The sequence below is a fragment of the Gorilla gorilla genome, chromosome 3 (assembly GCF_029281585.2).
Source record: "Gorilla gorilla gorilla isolate KB3781 chromosome 3, NHGRI_mGorGor1-v2.1_pri, whole genome shotgun sequence".
NCBI lineage: Eukaryota > Metazoa > Chordata > Mammalia > Primates > Hominidae > Gorilla > Gorilla gorilla.
In genome coordinates, this window is record NC_073227.2 from 146,299,499 (window position 1) to 146,319,421 (window position 19,923).

Genomic DNA, 19,923 nt, shown 5'->3' on the forward strand with positions numbered 1-19,923 from the left:
AAGGCCTTTTCACTTTCCATGTTGCCTGCCTCCCTTTTAACTGAAGGAAATTATATATATTGTTTCATCCTTGGAAATCTATCTCCTCCCTTCTTACATTGTTAATGCTGACACATATCCTCAATAAAATGTTTTCCCTGTTTCTTCACACTAAAGTCAGAGCTAGTACTCTGATGCTTCCCTCCTAAGTATTTAAGTGTGGGTATTTTGGTGATAATTTGATTATTATCCCTTTCATGTGCGTCCGTGTGAAGAGACCACCAAACAGGCTTTGTGTGAGCAACATGGCTGTTTATTTCACCTGGGTGCAGGTGGGCTGAGTCCGAAAAGAAAGTCAGTGAAGGGAGATGGGGTGGGGCCATTTTATAGGATTTGAGAAGGTAATGGGAAATTACAGTCAAAGGAGGTTGTTCTCTGGTGGGCAGGGGCGGGGGTCACAAGGTGCTCAATGGGAGAGCTTCTGAGCCAGGAGAAGGAAATTCACAGGGTTAATCACTCAGTTAAGGTGGGGCAGGAACAAATCACAATGGTGGAATGTCATCAGTTAAGGTGGGGCAGGGCATATTCACTTCTTTTGTGATTCTTCAGTTACTTCAGGCCATCTGAGCGTATACGTGCAAGTCACAGGGGAAGCGATGGCTTGGCTTGGGCTCAGAGGCCTGACATTCCTGCCTTCTTATATTAATAAGAAAAATAAAACAAAATAGTGTTGAAGTGTTGGGGCGGCGAAAATTTTTGGGGGGTGGTATGGAGAGAGAATGGGCGATGTTTCTCACGGCTGCTTCAAGCGGGATTAGGGGTGGTGTGGGAACCTAGAGTGGGAGAGATTAAGCTGAAGGGAGATCTTGTGGTAAGGGGTGATATTGTGGGGATGTTAGAAGAAACATTTGTCATATAGAATGATTGGTGATGGCCTGGATATGGTTTTGTATGAATTGAAAAACTAAATGGAATAAGAGAAGGAGAAAAACAGGTATAAAAGGACTAAGAATTGGGAGGACCTAGGACATCTAATTAGAGAGTGCCTAAGGAGGTTCAGCATATTCCTGCCAGCAAAGATGATTTATTTACTTCAAGAGTTAAGAGTGGCAGTTTGGGGATAGTACGAGGAGATATCAGCTGTGATGGCTTGGAGAAACAGTGTAAACCGGCAGTGTAAACAAGAGCAGGGCATGTATGAGTGGTTGAGAACAGTGAATAGGAGTATGAGTAGACAGAAGATAGTAGGGATGACAAGTTATTTGGGGGAAGTTGGTCTGGTGTCTGGAATGAGACTGGGGCTTAATAAAAAGTAGCGTCTATACAGGAGCTTAAATGGGCTGTACCTTGTAGCATTCTGAGGACAGGTTTGACTTCTGAGAAGGGAAAGTGGTAAAAGTATTGTCCAGTCCTTTTTAAGTTGGTGGCTGAGCTTGGTGAGGTGTGTTTTTAATAGACCATTAGTCTGTCACTGAATACTAAGAGCCTGAAAAAATGCTTGGCTGATTTGACTGATAAAGGCTGGTCTGTTATCAGACTGTATAGAGGTAGGAAGGCTAAACTGAGGAATTATGTCTGACAGAAGGGAAGAAATGACTGCGGTGGCCTTCTCAGACCCTGTAGGAAAGGCCTCTACCTATCTAGTGAAAGTGTCTTCTTAAACTAAGAGGTATTTTAGTTTTTGCGACTCAGGGTATGTTGAGCAAAGCTAATTTGCCAGTCCTGGGCAGGGGCAAATCCTCGAGCTTGATGTGTAGGGAAGGGAGGGGGCCTGAATAATCCTTGAGGAGTAGTAGAATAGCAGATTGAATAGCAGATGGAACACTGAGAAGTTATTTCCTTTAAGATAGATTTCTACGATGGAAAGGAAATGAAAGGTTCTAAGAGGTGGGCTAGTGGCTTGCACTATCGCATAGCCTGCCTTGGCTAGTGTGTGGTGATTAGGCCTGGTGGAACTCCCATCAATAAATCAAGCGTGATCAGGGTGAGAAACAGGGAAGAAGGAAATGTGGGGAAATGGGGTGAACATCAGGTGGATCAGAGAGATGCAGTCATGAGGGTCAGGTATGGTATCTGGAATAACGTGGGAGGCTGGATTCAAGTCCGGGCCAGGAACAATGGTAATTGTAGGACTTAACAAAGAGTGAGTACAGCTGAAGGAGCCAGGGAGCAGAAAGTATATGCATCAGGTATGAAGAAGAAAATAGATTTTGGAAGTTATGAGAAATGTAGAGAGAGAGTTGAGCATAGTTTGTAATTTTGAGGGCCTCTAAAAGTATTAAAGCAGCAGCAGCCACTGCACGCAGACATGAGGGCTAGGCTAAAACAGTAAGGTCAAGTTGTTTGGACAGAAAGGCTACAGGGTGCGGTCCAGGCTCTTGTGTAAGAATTCTGACCGCACTAACCATGCCTAGGAAGGAAAGGAGTTGTTTTGTAAGGGATTGAGGTTTGGGAGATTAATTGGACACGATCAGCAGGGAGAGCATGTGTGTTTTTACGAGAATTGTGCCAAGATAGGTAACAGATGAGGATGAAATTTGGGCTTGATTGAAGTAATGGGGTCTGTCTGTGAAGCCTTGCAGTGGTACAGCCCAGGTAATTTGCTGAGCTTGATGGGTGTCAGGGTCAGTCCAAGTGAAAGCGAAGAGAGGCTGAGATGACAGGTGCAAAGGAATAGTAAAGAAAACATGTTTGAGATCCAGAACAGAATAATGGATTGTGGAGGGAGGTATTGAGGATAGGAGAGTATATGGGTTTGGCACCATGGGGTGGATAGGCTAAACAATTGGTTGATAAGGCATAGATCCTGAACTAACTTGTAAGGCTTGTCTGGTTTTAGGACAGGTAAAATGGGGGAATTGTAAGGAGAGTTTATAGGCTTTAAAAGGCCATGCTCTAGCAGGCGAGTGATAACAGGCTTTAATCCTTTCAAAGCATGCTGTGGGATGGGATATTGGCATTGAGCAGGGTAAGGGTGATTAGGTTTTAATGAGATGGTAAGGGGTGCATGATCAGTAGCCAAGGAGGGAGTAGAGGTATCTTATACTTGTGGGTTAAGGTGGGGGAATACAAGAGGAGGATGCAAAGGAGGCTTTGGATTGGGAAGAAGGGCGGCAATGAGATGCAGCTGTAGTCCAGGAATAGTCAGGGAAGCAGATAATTTGGCTAAAATATCTTGGCCTAATAAGGGAACTGGGCAGGTGGAGATAACTAAAAAAGAGTGCATAAAAGAGTATTGTCTAAGTTGGCACCAGAGTTGGGGAGTTTTAAGAGGTTTAGAAGCCTGGCTGTGAATACGCACAACAGTTATGGAGGCAAAGGAAACAGGCCTTTGAAAAGAAGGTAATGTGGAGTAGGTAGCCTCCGTATTGATTAAGAAGGGGACGGACTTACCTTCCACTGTGAGAGTTACCTAAAGCTCGGCATCCGTGATGGTCTACGGGGCTTCCGAGGTGATCGGGCAGCGTCAGTCTTTAGCCGCTAAGCCAAGAAGGAGTCAGTCAGAGAGCCTTGGGCCAGAGTTCCAGGGGCTCTGGGAGTGGCTGCCATGTGAGTTGAACAGTCCAATTTCCAGTGGGGTCCTGCACAGATGGAACACAGCTTAGGAGGAATCCTGGGCTGCAGGCATTCCTTGGCCTGGTGGTCAGATTTCTGGCACTTGTAGCAAGCTCCTGGGGGAGGAGGTTCTGGAGGAACCCCTGGCCGCTGTGGTTCAGGCGTTTGGAAGTTCTTGTGTGCTGGAGATGTGGCTGGGGTTTGTCTCACAGTGGAGGCAAGGAATTGCAACTTTTTTTCTATTATTGTACACCTTGAATGTGAGGTTAGTTAAGTCCTGTTGTGGGGTTTGAGGGCCAGATTCCAATTTTTGGAGTTTCATTTAATGTCAGGAGCAGATTGGGTAAAAGAATGTATGTTGAGAATAAGATGGCCTTTTGACCTTTTAGGGTGTAAGGCTGTAAAGCTTCTCAGGGTTGCTGCAGAATGAGCCATGAACTGGGCTGGGTTTTTATATTTGATGAAAAAGAGCCTAAACGCTTCTGATTTGGGATAAAGAAAAAGGAGCATTAACCTTGACTATGCCTTTGGCTCCAGCCACCTTTTTAAGAGTAAATTGCTGGGCAGGTGGGGGAGGGCTAGTCACAGAAGGAAACTGTAAGCCAGACCAGGTGTGAGGAGGGGAGGCGATAAAAAGATTATAGGGTTGAGGAGCGGAGGCTGAGGAAGATTTGGGACCTAGCTTGGCCTGGTGAGGAGGGGAGAGGTCAGATGGGTCTGTAGAAAAGGAAGATTAGAAAGATTCAGTGACACTTGGGGTTGGGACTGAGGGGACAGGCGGGAGGGAAAGAAGGAAGATTTGGGATGAGTTGCACTGGGCAGAGAGACTAGGAAGGGACTGATGTGTAAAAGAATGCCTGGATGTCAGGCACCTCAGACCATTTGCCCATTTTACAACAAGAATTATTTAGATCTTGTAGGATGGAAAAATTGAAAGTGCCATTTTCCGGCTATTTGGAACTACTGTCGAGTTTGTATTGGGGTCAAGCAACATTGCAGAAGAAAATAAGACGCTTAGATTTTAGGTCAGGTGAGAGTTGAAGAGGTTTTAAGTTGTTAAGAATACAGGCTAAGGGAGAAGGAGGAATGGATGGTGGAAGCTTGCCCATAGTGAAGGAGGCAAGCCCAGAGAAAAGAGTAGAGACACGGAGAAGGGGTGGGGGCTTCTTGCCCTCCAGAAAAGCAGAGAAAGGGTTGGGGCATGGAAATAAGGGATTGGGGCACAGAGATAAGAGGTTGGGGTGTGGAAATAAGGGATTGGGGCACAGAGATAAGAGGTCAGGGTGTGGAAATAAGGGATTGGGGGTTCTTGCCCCCTAGAAAAGCAGGACTTGCCACTAAGGGTGAAGGAGAAGGGGTTCAGGGGTACTTGCCCCTCCTCCAGAAAAGCAGGACTTGCCGCTAAGGGTGAAGGAGAAGGGGGTGAGGTGTACTTGCCCCTCCCCCAGAAAAGCGGGACTTGCCGCTAAGGGTGAAGGAGAAGGGGTTGAGGGGTAGTGAGTGAGATTGGAGAAGAGAGGAAAAATAGGCCGCTTACCGGATTTGAAATTGGTGAGATGTTTCTTGGGCTGGTCAGTCTGAGGACCTGAGGTCGTAGGTGGATCTTTCTCACGGAGCAAAGAGCAGGAGGACGGGGGATTGATCTCCCAAGGGAGGTCCCCCGATCGGAGTCACGGCACCAAATTTCATGCGCGTCTGTGTGAAGAGACCACCAAACAGGCTTTGTGTGAGCAACATGGCTGTTTATTTCATCTGGGTGCAGGCGGGCTGAGTCTGAAAAGAGAGTCAGTGAAGGGAGATGGGGTGGGGCTGTTTTATAGGATTTGGGAAGGTAATGGAAAATTACAGTCAAAGGGGGTTGTTCTCTGGTGGGCAGGGGTGGGCGTCACAAGGTGCTTAGTTGGGGAGCTTCTGAACCAGGAGAAGGAAATTCACAGGGTTAATCACTCAGTTAAGGTGGGGCAGGAACAAATCACAATGGTGGAATGTCATCAGTTAAGGTGGGGCAGGGCCTTTTCACTTCTTTTGTGATTCTTCAGTTACTTCAGGCCATCTGGTGTATACGTGCAAGTCACAGGGGAAGCGATGGCTTGGCTTGTGCTCAGAGGCCTGACAATCCCTTTACTAGCTATCCTATAAACTTCACAAAACAAAGGATGATATAAAATCGGTTCATCACTTTGTTTCTAGTTTTCACAGAGTGTCTTCTTTATAATAACTGCTGAAGAAACATTTTTGGATAAGATAACTATCTATGAAGGACATAGTTAGGGGTTCAAGAAGGTACAATAAACAATCTATGGTTCCTGCCATTAATTTTCCCAATTTATAAAGTGAAAATCTATTTGAGAATGTTCTGAGATTTTTTAAAAATCTAAATTTTTATCTTATTATAAGAGAATACTGTATTTTGTGTTTTCTAGAAAACAATTCATTTCTGCCAAGCATTCAAATTTATTAGTAAGAAATAAATATTATTTTTCTTTGTTTTTGCAGTTGTGATTTTCTTTCTCTTCCTCTTTCTGCCCTTTAAAAATGTTTCTCTTTCTTCCTTCCTCCCCTCAAGTTTTGGGAATTAGTTTCATAACGTTAATTGAGAGAAAAAGTCATTGATATCCTTTTATGAAAATTTTCAAGTTTACAAAAAGTTGAAAGAATTGTATATGAAAATTTATAATTATACAATTAAATTTTTATTATATTTGCTGGTTACAAATTAACCAAATCTGAATCTCTTTATTCACCCATCAATTCATCTTATTTTATTGTATTTCAAAGTAAGTTGCAGGCATCAGTAAATTTCTCCCTGAAACATATCATCAGTGCTATCATTAAAGTAGAATGAAATATTTTACTTATTTGAAGTAAAATTTTCTTTTGCATTTCCATGTACATCTAAGTTTACCATTAAATATATGTTGGCAATTTCATATACCTGTATAAAACAAATTCTCATTAACTTATAAAGCATTCTCAACATCCCGGAAAGCTTTCTCTCACCCTTTTTAGTCAATTAACACCTTCACCCTCATCCCTCCAGAAACCACTCTTCTGCTTTTTCTCACCATATGTTAGTTTTGCCTTTCCTACAAATTTATATAAATAAAATCAATAATGTATACTCTTTTGTGTGTCTTCTTTCACTTACCATATTATTTGATATTAACATGTGGTGTTGCATATTGAGCATTTCACTTTTCATTGATGAATAGTATTTCATTGGATGAATACACCCAAATTTATTGATTTTGCTGTTGGTAGACACCTGGTCTGATTCTAAGTTTGCTAATTATGAGTAAACCTTTTCTGTATGTATACTTATACAATTTCATGAGCACATTTTTTTCTTTTGTAAATAAGTAGGATTGAAATTATTGGATTATTGGATAGATATATGTTTGTGTATACAGAACTTTTTATAAAATAATTGTATAAATTTACACTGCCATGAAAAATGTTTATTTCCATTGCTCCACATTGTTGACAAAATATGGTACTGTCAGTCTTAGTTACAGTCATTCTGAGGAATGTGCAGTGGTATTTCACTGTGATTTCAAGTTGTATTTGTCTAATGACTAATGAGAAATTAAACACATTTCCATGTATGTATTAGCCTATGTAAAGTGTCCTTTTAAATCTTTACTCATTTTATTATCGGGCAGTTTGTGTTTTTATTGTTAAATTATCAGAGTTCCTTATATATCATAGATAACAGCTCCTTATTAGATAATACATATTATTTGGGGAATTTTTCACCAGTGTGTTGCCTGTTCATTTCATTTTGAAAAATGTTTTTGATGAGGAGGTTAATTTTATTTGCTTGTTTTTGATGATACCTACCTTATCATTTTTTATGGTAATTGCTTAACATATATTGTATTAGAAACCTTGACCTACTGCCAAGTGTGATACTTAATTTTATGTCAACTTGACTAGGTCACAATGTTGCCAGATACTTGGTTAAACATTATTTTTGCATGCCTCTGTGGCAGTGTTTCTAGAAGAGATTAGCATTTGAATTGCAGAGCTAAGTAAAGCAGAATGCCTTCCTTAATGTGAGTGAGCATCATCCAACTTTTCGAAGGTCTGAATAGAACTAAAAGGCAAAGAAATGTGTAAATCTATCTCTCTAAGTAAATGCTTGAGATAATATATCAGTCTTCTCCTGCCTAGAACTGGGATTTATACCATCTGTGTTTCTGCTTCTCAGGCCTTTGGACTTGTGCTGGAATTTACACCAGGTTTTCTGGGTTTCCTACCTGCAGGAGGTAGATCGCTGGACTTTACAGTTTCCATAATCATGTAAGCCAATTCCTTATAATAAATCTCATTATATATATAGGCATACATCACTGCATTGTGTTTCACTTAATTGTACTTTGCAGATATTGCACCTTTTATATATTGAAGGTTTGTGGCAATTCTTCATCAAATGAGTCTATCAGGACCATTTTCCCAATCGCATGTGCTTACTTTGTGTCTATGTCACATTTTATTAAGTTGTGCAATATTTCAAACTTTTTCATTATTATTATATCTGTTGTGGTGATGTATGATCAGTGATCTTTGATGTTATTATTGTAATTGTTTTGGGGCACCACAAATCACATCCACATTCGATGGCAAACTTACATGCCATATATATGGCAATAAATGTTGCATATATTCTGATTGCTCCCAGACTGGCAATTCCCCTACCTCTCTTTCTCTCTTTCTCTCTGTGCCTCCCTATTCCCTGTGACACAATAATACTGAGATTAGGCCAATTCATAACCCTAAATGGCCTCTAAGTGTTCAAATGAAGAGCCATATGTCTCTCACTTTAGAGCAAACACTAAAAATAATTAAGCTTGTAAGGAAGGCATGTTGAAAGCCAAGATAGATTGAAAGTTAGGTCACTTAAGCTAAATAGTTACCCAAGTTGAGAATACAAAGGAAAATTTTTTGAAAGACATTAAAAATTCTACCCCAGTAAACACACAAATGATTAGAAAGCAAAACTGCTGAAATAGAGTTTGTTTAATAGCCTGGATAGAAGATCAAATCAGTCACAACATTTGCTTAAACCAAAGTCCAATCTAGACAAGACTCTAACTCTCTTCAATTCTTAGAAACCTGAGAGAGGTCAGGTAACTGCAGAAGAAAAATTGAAAGCTAACAGAAGTTGATTCATGAGGTTTAAAAAAGAAGCCATTTCTGTTACATGAAAGTCTATGTGAAGCAGCAGTCCTAACATAGTTATCCAGAAGATCTAGGTAAGATAATAGATGAAGGTGGCCATACTGAACAACAGACTTTTAGTGTAGATAAAATAGCTTTCTTTAGAAAGAAGATGCCATCTAGGACTTTCAAAGCTAGAGAGGAAAAGTCAATGCCTGGCTTCAAAGCTTCAAACAACAGGCTAACTTTCTTGTTAGGGACTAATGCGGGTGACTTTAAGTTAAAGCCAATTATCATTTGGCATTTCAAACCTCTTAGGACCCTGAAGAATTATGCTAAATATACTCTCCCTGTGCTCTATTAATGAAACAACAAAGCCTGGTCTAGAGCACATTTGTTTACCGTATGGTTTACTGAATATTTTATGCCCACTATTGAGACCTACTGCTCAGATAAAAAGATTCCTTTCAACATATTACTGCTCACTAACAATGCACCTCGTCACTCTAGAGCGCTGAAGTGATTAATCTTACTTTCCTGCCTACTAACCCATGTATTCTGCAGCTCATGGATCAAGGAGTGATTTAAATATTGAAGTCTAATTGTTTAAGAAATTCATTTTGTAAGACTATAGCTGCTATAGCTAGTAATTTTTCTGATGGATCTGGGCAAAGTAAATTGAAAACCTTCTGGAGAGGAATCACTAATCTAGATGTCATTAAGGATATTTGTATTTCATGGAAGGAGGTTAAAATAGCAACACTAACAGGTGTGTGGAAGAAATTGATTCCATCTCTCATGGATGACTTTGAAGGATTCAAGACTTCAGTGGAGAATGTAATGTTATTGTACACTGAATTGGCTAGAGTATGGTGTAGACATAACTTATATATACACTGGGAAAGGAAAAAACAACAACTGTGAGACTTGCATTATTGCAATATTTATTTTATTGCAGTAGTGTGGAACCAAACATGCAATGACTCTAAAATACACCTGAGTGTGTGTGTGTATACACACAGACACACACACACACACAGACACACACACTCACATTCTATGATCCAAATCAAATTATTTTGGAGGAGTATGGTGTGAAATAGGAATTGAGGTTTTCTTTTTTTTTTTGTAGAAGGTCCAAGAAATTTTTATAAATGTCCTTTATAATACTGAGAAACTTTCATTTCGTTACTTGTGAGAAATGTTAACATAAATAGATAATTAATTTTGAAAAGTGACTTTTTTATCAATTGAAATAATTACTTTTCTCTTTATTAAATTAATATGAAAAATTACATAGATTGTTTTCTGAATAGTAAACTAAACTAATAATCCTGAAATTAAACCTACTTGGCCATGATGTGTTGGCTATTCTTCACATTATCTCTATTAATATTTAATTAAGAAATTTAACACATGTGTCTATGAAGAATACCAGTCTGTAGTTGTCTTTTTTTAATGTCTTGTCAGATTTTGATATCACAGGTTTGCTTATAAAAGATTCAGGAAATATTTTCTTCTCTCCTATTTTGTGAAAGTGTTGTGTAAGGTTCTTATCACTTTCCCTTAAATACTTGGTCGAAGTCACTGGTAAAAGAATATAAGTTTACTTGTGCTTCCTTCCTTATGTTTTCCAGTTATTAGTCTCCAATAAACACTTAAAAACTTAACTTTTTTTCAGCATATGCTTCCCATTAAAACCTTAGTCCAACTAATTCAATTTCTGAATAAATTATAAGAATATTCATATTTTCTATTTCTTTTACATTTGGATTTTAAAGATGAGAACTCATAAGAATTTGTCATTTTAATCAAAGTGTTTAATATTTTATGGCTTAATATTGTTAATATTCACAAAATCCGTTCATAAGATCTGTAGTAATACAGTGTTTTTAGTATTTCTCACTCTTAATATGTCAATCAGTCTTGCAAGATGTCTATCAATTTTGTCTTTATAAACTGTCAACTTTTGATTTAGCTAATTTTCTTCTTATCCTTTGTCTTTATCATTGCTTTTGCTTTATAAACTTATCTTTATTATTATCATATAACTTCTTTAGGTTTTTAATTTGTTATTCTTTCCTTTATTTTACACAATAGATCACAGTTTATATGCAGTTTAGGATCTATATATGCTTGCAAGCAAAACTTTAATTCAGACCAAAAATTTTATATGTCTTGTATTTGTCATCATCCACTTTACAATATCTTCTTGTTTCCTTTGAATTTATCTCTCTTCCTACCATTTATTTAAAATTTACAAATGTCTAAACACTGAAGCAAAATGCATTTACACTTTTGCTTTTGTTTACATGTATATTTCTAAATTTCCACCTTAGTTACAAAGTAGTCAGAAAAAATACTTTAATAGTTCCATTGCTTTGAAATTTATTGAGTTACCTCAAGCCAAAGCATATAATCAATCTTGTCAAAATTTTCATGTGTATTTGAAAATCATGTGAATTCTGTCATTTCTGGATGAAGTGTTTTAATATATCAGTTGGATCAAATTTGTCATCTTTGTTTTTTAGATCGTAATGCATGCACAGAAAATCTTTAACCTCCCTTTAACTTAAATCCTTTATTGACCTAATATATAATGAAGAACTCATGAAAGCAGCATTCAGTAGTTATAATTATTTATCACTTATTTTTTAAAATGACAATCTGTCCTTCAGTCAACTTTCTTGCACAGTGCAAGCTATAAGTGGATCTATCATTCTGGGGTCTGGAGGATGGTGGGCCTCTTCTCACAGCTCCACTAGGCGGTGCCCCAGTGGGGACTCTACATGTGGGATTGTACCCCACATTTCCCTTCCACACTGTCCTAGCAGAGGTTCTCCGTGAGGGTTCCACCCCTGCAGCACATCTCTGCCTGTACATCCAGGCATTTCCGTACAGCCTCTGAAATCTAGGTGGAGGTTCCCAAACCTCAGTTCTTGACTTCTATGCATCCACAGGCTTAACACCATGTGGAAGCTGCCAAGGCTTGGGACTTGCACCCTCTGAAGCCACAGCCTGAGCTGTACCTTGGACCCTTTTAGCCATGGCTGGAGCAGCTGGGATGCAGGGCACCAAGTCCCTAGGCTCCACCAGGGGGGCCCTGGACTCAGCCCACAAAACCATTTATTTCCTCCTAGGCCTCCAGGCCTGTGATGGGAGGGACTGCCATGAATGTCTCCAACATGCCCTGGAGACGTTTTCCCCATTGTCTTACCATTTATTTCCTCCTAGGCCTCCAGGCCTGTGATGGGAGGGGCTGCCATGAATGTCTCTGACATGCCCTGGAGACATTTTCCCCATTGTCTTGGTGATTAACATTTGGCTCCTCAATATTTATGTAAATTTCTGCAGCCAGTTTGAATTTCTCCTCAGAAAATGAGGTTTTCTTTCCCACGGCATCATCAGGCTGTACTTTTTCCAAACTTTTATGCTCTGTTTCCTATTGAACCCTTTGCTGGTTAGAAATTTCTTCCACCAAATACCCTAACTAATCTCACTGAGTTCAAAGTTCCACAGATCTCTAGGGCAGGAGATAAGTGCCACCAGTCTCTTTGCCTAATAGGACCTAAGTGCCACCAGTCTCTTTGCATAACAAGGGTGATCTTTAATCCTGTTCCCAACAAGTTCCTCACCTTTATCTGAGACCACCTCAGCCTGGACTTTACAGTTCATATCACTATCAGCATTTTGATAAAAGCCATTCAATAAGTATCTAGGAAATTCCAAACGTTCCTACCTCTTCCTGTCTTTTGAGCCCTCCAAGTCTCTAAGAAGTTCCAGACTTTCCCACATTCTTCTATCTTCTTCTGAGGCCTCTCAAATGGTTCCAACCTCTGCCTGTTACCCAGTTCCAAAGTCATTTCTATATTTTCAGGTATCTTTAAAGCAGCACCCACTACCTGGTACCAATTTACCGTATTAGTCCATTCTCATGCTGCTAATAAAAACACACCGATGACTGGGTAATTTATAAAGGAAAGAAGCTTAATGGACTCACAGTTCTACATGGCTGGGGAGGCCTCACAATCATGGTGGGAGGCAAAGGAGAAGCAGTTATATCTTGCATGGTGACAGGTAAGAGAGCATGTGCACGGAACTCCCATGTGTAAAACTATCAGCTCTGTTGAGACTTATTCCCTACCACAAGAACAGTATAAGGAAAACTACCCTCATTATTCAATTATCTCCACCCGGCCCTGCTCTTGACACATGAGAATTACCACAATTCAAGGTGAAATTTGGGTGGGGACATAGCCAAACCATATGAGGGGGAATACAGGAATCTCAAAATCCTGTATGGAATCCCACCACATCTTTTAATCATCTCTTCTACACTGTCTTTCCAATGAACTAAGTCCCTGTAATTGCCATCCTTTTCAAGTGAACAGAGAATTAACTCACAACCAAAGTCAGCGAGTCACAGGTTTCTCTCTCTCTCTCTCTGTGTGTGTGTGTGTGTGTGTGTGTGTGTGTGTGTGTGTGTGTGTGTGTGTGTAATGACTTAGCAATTATATTTTTGTTCTCCTTCTGTTGGTGTGATCAGTAGCTCAAAAGCTAGTTACTATCTACTATTACCTGAACACATCTCTGGTTTCCATTGATTTTGCTTCCTCTACATTTGTATTCTCTTCACCTCTGCTACTGCGCATTGTGGTTTTATACCAGGGACACTGCTATAGCTGATACTTACGTTTAGGTTATGGTGTCAAGTAACACATTCATTTGAGAACGTTGGGGCCATGAGACATACTTTTGGAAAACACCTTGTGCTACCCAAGTTGTATTGAGATACATCTGTTCTCTGTGAGTTATCCCTTCATTGGATGTACTTTTCATGTATCAGACAACTCTCCTTTGTAGTTTTTGGCTTGATTTGTAGAAAATGTTATTTTTTTATTTTTGCTTAGTTTTAAAAAGTAATGGAATAGAAATATATCTGTTAATCTTTTTTTCCACATGAAAATTGAGAGCAATTTTAAGCCATGCCACTAAATTTTCTCTGTGCCTAATTCAAAGGGGAAAGGTCTAACTTCTGTTTATGGAAGAAAAGAAAAAGAGAGAGAGATAAACAGAGAAAGAGACAGAGATAGTATTTTTGTCTGGGCATATTCTTATGAAACAAATGACCCTAGAAGAGTTTCACCTGTGAGTTTTCATTTGTTACTAACGTCTTGAAGCATAGGTTTTAAAAACTGCAGGTGAAACAATTTGGTCAATTACTAGAAGTATGGGGATTTAAAATAAGTCTATATATGAGAAGATGTAGTATAGAGATAAAAGTTCTAAAATATTTTGATTTGTAAAAAGCATTCCATCCTAAGTGATAAACTACACAAACACAGAAAAGTCATTATGTTTTTTTCAGAAACTGGCAGACAGAGACTAATGTCAAACTTGCACTAAATTAAAGCCCACATAAAAGTCTTCAAATCAGTGATCACATCAAAAATTAAATAAATTGATTTCACAACCTGAACTAACACAGATAACACATCTGGCATCTTGAGAAGCTCCATCAGTATTGCACATGAGACATTTCAAATGTTAGGCAACAAGATATATTCCTTAAATGTGACCAAGGGAACACCAGTCAGAAGTGTATGGCAATTGTCTTAACGGCAATTTAGATTGAAATATGTGCAAGAAATCTAAGATATCTATCTAGCAGACTGTAACAGTTTTTCTGGCTCATTCGCTCTTGATTTATTCTAAGGCTTTACTAAAAACAACATGTAGAAATGTGCTGAAAAACTGCAAAGAGACATACAAGTTTGTGTAAGGTAACCACACACTTTTTGATTTAAAATTTTTTTAAAAAAAGTTTCTGCATACCCTGCTTTGTTTTAAAAGATGTAAAGTGATTGAAAGAGGCTTTCAGGGATATATAATACTTAATAAACCAAAAGTAGGATGCAATTGCAAAATAACAAGAATAAAATAAAATAACTGTAACAGAGGAAGGCTAAGATATTGAATGTAACAATATTCTATACTTATATATTGCTGTATATAAGGATGTTCAAAAAATCTAACAAAAATAAGTGAAAAGCAATTATTGATTAGTGACAGAAATAGAAGGCACAATCTCAAAAATTAATATGTGCAAATAAGGTGTATTATGGAAGAAAACCATTTGCCTTATAATTCCTTGTATCTTGAATGACATCAATAACTTTTTAATTGTTCAACTCATATCTGCTCCTCCTGCATCTCCAAGCTTGTTCTCACAATGAAAAGTTTATCTTTATTGGTCTGATTAATAGGTATCCTCTCTGATAATTGAAGACGTTCATTGTTAGAGTAGATGTTATGTTTCTTGTTCATCTTTATATTCTAAGCTGGCAACACTGTTCCTGGCTTATGGCAAATGTGTTGAATAGAAGAAACTATTAATACCTGCTCTCCAAAATTAGCTGGGTGTGGTGGTGCATGCCTGCAATCCCAGTTACTCCCAATACAGTGAGACTCCGTCTCAAAATGTTATGCCCAGACCATTAGTTCCCCAAAGAAGACCACCAGAGTCCAGAGTCAAAGCCAAGCGGCAAGGATCTTTACTACAAGTTCGAACCTGGTCACTCCATTCCACAGCATACAAGAGGGCCCTGAACAATGCGAATGTTTGCTTTTTATAGCCTGAGAGTTACAGGGGAACAAAGGAATTCTTTTGGTTCCCGCTCTTTCAGTAAAACTTTGAACGGCTGTCTCCTTATCGGAGACTTTCCTGGTGGTGTTTGTACTGGGCTCAGGAAGGTTGAGAGATATATGGCGATATGTGGTGAGATGGGAGGATGGGATGTGTTTGTACTGGGCTTGTTTGTTTTGAGCCCGGGGCTGAGGAATGTGCCCGGCTCCTTTCATTCCCCCCTTTTCTTTTCAGGTATTTTTAGAGCCAGTCTTGGGTCTTATAAGTCTGATTCTGTTTCTGTTTCAGCATTTACAGGTTGGTATTGGGCTCTGAGGACCATGAGTTGTACAGTGTCAAACCTTTCTCTAATGAACCGCAAAATTCTGTTAACAACACAAGGTCCTACGGTAAGCAGAAATAGTAGACTCAGCAGGGGTCCAAGGAAGGGGGCTAACAGAGAAAACATAGATGAATTCCACCATTGGTCTGCAGCTGAAGCAAACTGCCGTGTTCTTCTGTGCTTAACTTGCGTAACTGTTGGACCCGGTCTTCCACGAGCCCTGATTCATTTATGTAGAAACAACAGTGTTCCTTTAGAAACATACACGTTCCCCCTTTTCCAGCAGTGAGTAGGTCTAAGGCCCTCCGGTTCTGCAAGGTTACCTGTGCTAGGGATGTGAGCTGCCGCTGGAGGGAGGCAAGGGACTCAGCTGACTCCTCCATAGCAACGGCAAATTGTTGGTACAGCTTGTTACTTTCTATAAGGGTGTGACCTAGGGCTCCCCCAGCCAGTCCGGCCACCATGAAGGATGTGGTGAGGGAGATTCCTGCAATGAGGGGGAGAAATATGGCTCGTGCAGGTCTCGGTCTAGGGTCTGGGTGAATAACAGCACTAGTCCAGTTACCGGTATACCCTAGGAACTCGCCGGCAGTAAGCAGAGTTAACCGGGGAACTAATGTGACAGGAAGACACAGTAGGTTGTTAACAGAGGGGCTTGATAGGTTTTTAGATAATGTTCCATTACACCAGAAGAATATGCCTGACGGAGCCCTTAAGGTGATGTTAGGGGGCGTTGCAGTGATGCTGCAGAGGCTGGAATTAGTTCCTGAGAAACAGTAGGGAAACTTTTCTGGACTGGGGTTTAGGTATAGTGGCACGTTAGGGATAGGGGCATATGAGAGGTTTCGGTGGTTGTTAGCTTGGGCTGAGGTGGAGGATCCCCATGGCAGGGGGACAGCGGTTAGCAGTGGACGCCCTAGAGTGGCACACAGAAAGCAGGCAGACAGGCTGTGAAGTCCTGTAAGGCTGGCAAGTTTTAACCCTTCTTGCAATAATTTTAACCAGGAAAAAGGACGTAAGTCTTGTGTCAGGCAGTTTTCTTGTCGCTGGATATTTCCATGGACCAGGGGCCATACCTGCACTAGACCCCGCCACAGATAGAGGTGACTGCTAGGCCATGTGGAGGCGGAGGAGTAGAATACAGCCCCGTGTTGAGGCGTGGTCCAGCGGGAGTTCCAGGGGTCTCTAACTATCCATGTATATGAAAGGTCTCTATCTCGTCTGCGATGGAAGGGCCATCTGGGATCTATCTATCTGTTCTTTTCCACCCCACCATTGGCATTTATGGATGTTACAATAGTTATAAGGGCAGCCGGCACTTTGGTGCCACCAGTAGTGCTTACAATTGTATTCAGTCTGATCATACTCGAAGCATATTATTCGTGCCACTGGTTTGGCTACTGGGAAATCGGTAAAATTTAGTAAAATTGGGCTATTGCACCCTGAGGAGGGGCAATCTGCACTGGCCACTAATTTCCCGGGCTTATGAGGTTGCCCAGGGTGGGTTTGATTTTCATAAAGCCAGAATCTCCAGACAAAGGGATTAGGAGCTGGCTTTATGTTTTCCCCAGCGGCTACTAGGGCGACTAATGTTAGAGTTAGACTACCTAACTGCATGTTTGCAGTGAGCTATGCTGCCGGCACAGGGTGAGTTTTAAGGGGTTGTTCTTAGCTCTGTCCACAGTCCATGTGTCCGGTGCTTCAGCCGCCGCCGTGATTGGCTCCAGAAGGTCGGAGGTTGGGTCCACTGGCTTGACGTGGGTGTAGTGGATCCACGATGCAATGCCTTCTACCTTTAGGGCGGTGGGTGTGGTCACGAGTACTTGGAGTGGTCCTTTCCACCTGGGCTCTAGGGTCTCTTGTTGGTGTCGCTTAACCAGGACCCAGTCTCCCGGCTGGTACGGATGGGGTGTCGGTGGGGGACAGGTCTCACATAGCTCTTTCAGCTTGGGCCAGATTTCTTGGTGAATTTTCTGTAAGGCTTGTAAGGAAAATAAGAATTCAGAGACATTTTCTGTTTCAGACTTAAGCAGGTCATCTTTTAAGCTAGGAACCAGGGGTGGAGGTCTGCCATACATGATTTCGTAAGGGGTAAGGCCCAGTTTGTAAGGGGTATTACGGGCCCAGAACAGAGTATAGGGGAGAAGGACTACCCAATTAGCACCAGTCTCTATAGTCAATTTAGTTAAGGTCTCTTTTAAGGTCCGATTCATCCTTTCTACCTGTCCTGAACTCTGGGGCCTGTAAGCGCAATGTAGTTTCCAATTTGCCCCAAGGATGGAAGCCAAGTCCTGACTTACCTTAGCGACGAAAGCGGGCCCATTATCTGACCCTATCTGGATGGGGAAGCCATACCTGGGAAGGATATCTTCCAGAATTTTCTTTGCTACGACCTGAGCAGTTTCTCTTTTGGTTGGGAATGCTTCAGTCCACCCTGAAAAAGTATCTACAAAGACAAGTAAGTACCGGTACCCGTACTTTCCTGGCTTTATTTCAGTAAAATCTACTTCCCAGTAGATACCGGGCCTGGTTCCCCTGAGCCTTGTTCCTGCTGCAGCTTGAGATTGGGGGTATGCGTTGTTAAGCTGGCAGACTTTGCAACTTGTCACGATACTGCTGGCCGTCTCAGCTATATGTCTGATTTTGAGCTTGGAGCATCTGATCAGGTCTATCATCCGCCGGGCCCCCAGGTGGGTGGTTCGGTGGATGTGTTCTAACACCTGTTGTCCTAATTTTTCTGGTAGGATGGTTTGGTCATTAGTATCAGTCCACCACCCATTCTGGATTTGTTTCAGGGGAAGTTTGTCAATCCACTGGAGATCTTGTTCTGAATATTCAGGGAAATATGGCAAGTCCCGGGGGCCAGGGTCAGGGAGCTGGAGTGCAAGGAGTTGGCTGGGAGCCTTCGCCACATTCCTTGCAGTTTGGTCTGCCAGAAAGTTGCCTTGAGCAGTTGGAGTAGTTAGTTTCTGATGCCCTGGGCAATGTACAATGGCTAACTTTTCTGGCCTCCATAGGGCGGTTAGCAGGGCTAGGATCTCTTGCTTGTTTTTTATCTCTTTTCCTTCAGCCGTCATTAACCCTCGCTCCCTGTAAATGGCCCCATGTATATGCGCCGTTGCAAAAGCATATCGGCTGTCTGTATATACTGTCAGCTTTTTCCCCGCCCCTAAGGTAGGAGCTTGGGTGAGCGCTATCATTTCGGCCTTCTGGGCCGATGTCCCCGGGGGCAGGGGTTCCGCCCAGATTACCTCAGTCTCTGAAGTTACTGCCGCTCCAGTGTACCTCTGGCCTTGATGCATGAAGCTGCTCCCATCAGTGAACCAGACGAGGTCGGCGTCAGGAAGTGGGTGGTCCTGCAGGTCTTCTCGAACTCCGTGCACCTGAGCAAGTATCTTGGTGCAGTCATGGAGTGGGGCATCCAGGTCCGGGTTGGGCAGCAGAGACAGGGTTTAAGGTCGTTGGGGGCAGGAAAATTATCCTGAGAGGATTTAGTAGTAGTCCTTGGTAGTGGGTGAGCCGGGCGTTACTCATCCATCGATTAGGTGGCTGTTTGAGTACACCTTCAATGGCATGTGGAGTAACGACCCGCAATTCTTGCCCCATGACAAGTTTATCAGCATCTTGCACCATCAGAGCCGTGGCCGCAATCATTCAGAGACAAGGGGGCCATCCGGCAGCTACGGGGTCTAACTTCTTTGACAGGTAGGCAACTGGCCTCCACCAGGGGCCTAAGTTCTGAGTTATTACCGCCTTGGCAACACCCTTATTCTCATCCACGTATAAGTGGAAGGGCTTGTTAACATCAGGTAGTCCTAGTGCAGGCGCGGAGAGTAGGGCGGTTTTAATCTGTTGGAAGGCCAACTCGGCTTCGTCTGTCCAATTAAATGGCTGTTGCCCCCGTGTTGCCTGATACAAGGGTTTAGCCAGTTCTGCGAACCCAGGTATCCATAGTCTGCAAAATCCTGCCGACCCCAGGAATTCTCTCACTTGTCGGGTGGATTGTGGCCTGGGGATCTGCAGAACAGTTTGTTTCCGGGCGTCTGTTAGCCAGTGCTGCCCTCCCTTAAGCAGGTACCCTAGATATGTTACCTCTGGCTTACAGATTTGAGCTTTCTTTGTCGAGGCTCGGTAGCCTAGATTTCCCAGAGCTTGTAAGAGACCCTTGGTCCCTTGGATGCAAGCTTCTTGGGTCTCAGCAGCAATTAGGAGGTCATCAACATACTGTAGTAAAATTATGTCAGGGTGTTTACGTCGGTAC

At 41.6% G+C, this 19,923-nt stretch overlaps 1 pseudogene; it reads right to left on the reverse strand.

Annotated features, from left to right (window-relative positions):
* Window positions 1-638: 638 nt before the first annotated feature.
* LOC134758405 (uncharacterized) lies at window positions 639-19,316 on the reverse strand (annotated as a pseudogene).
* Between the last annotated feature and the right edge of the window lie 607 nt (window positions 19,317-19,923).